The sequence below is a fragment of the Anastrepha ludens genome, chromosome 4 (genome assembly GCF_028408465.1).
Source record: "Anastrepha ludens isolate Willacy chromosome 4, idAnaLude1.1, whole genome shotgun sequence".
Taxonomy (NCBI): Eukaryota; Metazoa; Arthropoda; class Insecta; order Diptera; family Tephritidae; genus Anastrepha; species Anastrepha ludens.
Window position 1 is genome coordinate 113,940,875 of NC_071500.1, and position 3,394 is coordinate 113,944,268.

Sequence of the window (3,394 nt, forward strand, 5' to 3'; positions counted from 1 at the left end):
CGTGTTGACGTTGTTACATTTATACATATGACGCTGACGCTGGCACACAGTGCTAGTTGGAGAATGAGTGTGTGTTGCTTGTTAATATTCGTATTTATATTCTGTTTGTCGCTGCGCACTTTTATTGCCAGCAATTTTGTATAATTGTTATGACGGCGAAATGTCAAATGTGTATTTTTCCCGTATAGTTCTGTATGGCAGCGCATTTAAGTATGTGCATGTGTACGTGCTTGTGGGCACTTGGCATAACCATATCGGCCTTATCTGAATTGCTTGGACCATAATTATAACAATTTATGCTAACGCGACAGTTTAGCGAATTAGTGTGCAAGCGAGTGCGGGTGATTGTAGTGGCTGAGGAAATGTGCTAAGAATTTCGTTGATTCCATTCAGGTTGAATGGTTCAGGGTTAATAAAAAAAAGCTTAATTAAAAGAGAATGGACGAGAGAGTGGAGTGCTTGCATTTTGAATTTAATTTTAATTTCTTTAGCAAGTGTCTTTTGATACTGGTGCCAGTAGAGATTTTCCAAAAGTAATGGATGCTGCATGAATATTGAGGTTTTTTAAAAAATTATAAAGGGCGCGAATTGCCACTTGCGAATTACAGATGGTTTTATAAGAAGCTGTCTTATAGTATACACGAGCTCGAGTAGCCCGTAATAGGGAAGGAAAAGATTTTACCTAGATTTTGATGTTACATAACTGGAGTAGGATTTGGAACCCCGTGTCAATAGAGGATTCGCCGCACACAAAAGGCTCTGAAGAGCGGTTAACTTCTTCCTGCCCACAGGTACCTTTTGATTTAATGAATGATCTAAAATTTGAAAAATTGGGCAAACATTTGTTTAAGCTGGCACATTTATCTGAGGTTGACGGGCGATCCAGTTAATTGTAAGGATCATTTTTACGCAGAAAGGCAAATATAGACCCTAAAAACGGGTTTTTAATAATCGTATTACTCCCAAAGCGCCCTTTATTGATGAACCGATCGGTATTGAAGATAAAATATGGATTGATCAGCTCTAAGGCGATTGAGATTTCGCCACATGGATCTGCAACTGGTTATTTTGTGCGATTAAGCCGAAAGCTTATAAAAAAACCATTTGCCGTTCGAAGTCGACTTAAAACTGAAGGCCCCCCTATTTGTGGAACAACATGAAGACGTACACCACAAATTGAAGGAGGAGCTCGGCGAAACACCGAACAGATATGCACGCGCCAATTATTTATTTATATTATATTTAAGGCGAAAGCTGCCGTTCTGTAAAACTGCTACACCTTCAGCCCACTTAAAACCTTGTATCCAAAAATTTGTATGTGCTTCTACGTATCGGAAGGTATACCAGCCCTTAAGATGCATTAAACAAATAGAAATGTTTACTTTGTTTTCTAAATTCCTTTCTATTAATCATACATAGTATCATAAAGTCAATTCAAATGACTAAATTTACGTTCAATCAAAAAGCGCTTCACGTTTCCACAACCAGCAGACGTCAGACGCTCCCAAGAGCAATGCAAGTTGAAAATAATCTCCATAAACACAAAGCACAGAACAATAAAGTCAATAAAAATCCATTTGTTTACATAAACAAATTTGTTTGATGCTATAAAAATGCAGTTTAAAGTACACAAAATCCAATTGAAGCCAAAACAAAGGAGCAGAAAAAAGAAAGAAACTTAAAGGCGAAAATCAATATTATTGACTTTGAGTAAATATTTGAAAGTTGCACAAGAAGAAGTGATACAAACATATAACCCCAAAGGAGCAAAAAAAGTACACTAAGTATACAGTTTGAACAGACTTAAAATAAAGAAAAACATTAAGCAACGAAAGGCATAACAAAAACACATTAAAGTGAACCATAGAGATTTGGTGAGACAAAGAACAAAAACATAAACTATAGCGCTTTTAAGATCTGAAGCTGGGGCTGGGGCTAGGGCAGGCAGGGTGGCAAGCAATTGTCTGGCAATTCAGGATTTCAGGGTTGCGAGCACCAACAATAGGTAATCAGCCAGAGTACACACAAGGAAGGTGTCAAGCCAGTATAATAAATGACCTTTACCAAAAGGCAACCGAAAGCGCACTCTGGCAGAGGAGGGTGTCTGGGAGCATTTTAAGTGCTGTTGTTCATGAAAAGTTGCAACTCTAGGGCGAATAAACTCTGGAGTAAACCATGAAAAATATGTGTATATGTACGAATAAGCTGTGGCCGTGCAGTGATTGCTTGCACTGGGGCGAAACCAGATGAAATTAAACAAAGTGATACTTTTTTTTTATAAATGAAAATGAAAAATGTGATGAAGGGAAAAATTCCAACAAAACATGGCGCATAAAAATCGATTTAGCATTGTTGAAAAAGTAGTACAACTTTAACGGTTTGCTTGTGAGGCCAGCAACTAAGTAAAGTGCCAGCATTAAACAACCCTGGACGAAGGAGAGTAGAGCGTAACGCGAAAGGATATGTGAAGCAGAGAGCAGAAAGGATAGGCGAGTTTAAATTTAGTAGAGGGTGGAAAGGATGAAGTGAGTTTAGGAAAACCGGCAGCGGAATCGGGAAGTACGCTGGGCTGGCTGCGGAGCTTCAGGAAATTATGCTGAGCATATTTTTCGGATTACAAGAATTTCAGCGGAAAGAAAAACAAACAGTTAAAAGCACAACGAAGCAGGCGTAAGCTTTGAAACAGTAAAAACTGCTGAAAGAAAAAGTAAAAACCCACAGGCGTTAAAGCCCGAAGGACTTGACTGGCAGCGGCGATGTAATGAATGGCACGGTAAAAATAGGAATGAATGAATCAACTGATACATTCACAGAAATAAAAAATAAAATAGAAGCATACACATGTACATTTACAGGTATGAATGTATGAGTGAGCGCGTGTGAATCCAAAAGGACAAAATGCCTTTGTGAGCGCATGAATACATTGCCGCTGAAAGCTGACTAAAGTTGAATGGCCAACAACAATGAAATGTACATCTGTATGAATGTATGTATGCGTGTAGCAATAACAACTGGCAATATCATGCAAAAAATATACAGCACAAGCCATCAACTACAGCAGCGCAAGAACTGTTAACAGTTAGCACAAAATGAAATAACAGGCTGTTGAAAGTTCGAGGATATGAGCTGCGGCCGGTTGAAATGGTATCTGGAAAAAAACAGGCATACTCCCTACTGCCACTAGCAGAGCAATTCACCGATCACAACTAGGCCGCTTTGGATGTGCCTGCTATGCTGTGCCGACTAAGGAATCCATTTAAAATGATTTACTGTAACGACCGAAAGTAAACAAAAACGTAAAGAGGACGCACACGATAACGTCATGCCGCCGAGCAGCCGTCGAGCAGGCAAACAGCCATTCATTTCAACATCCAGCCTGTGGTGATAGCGCGGA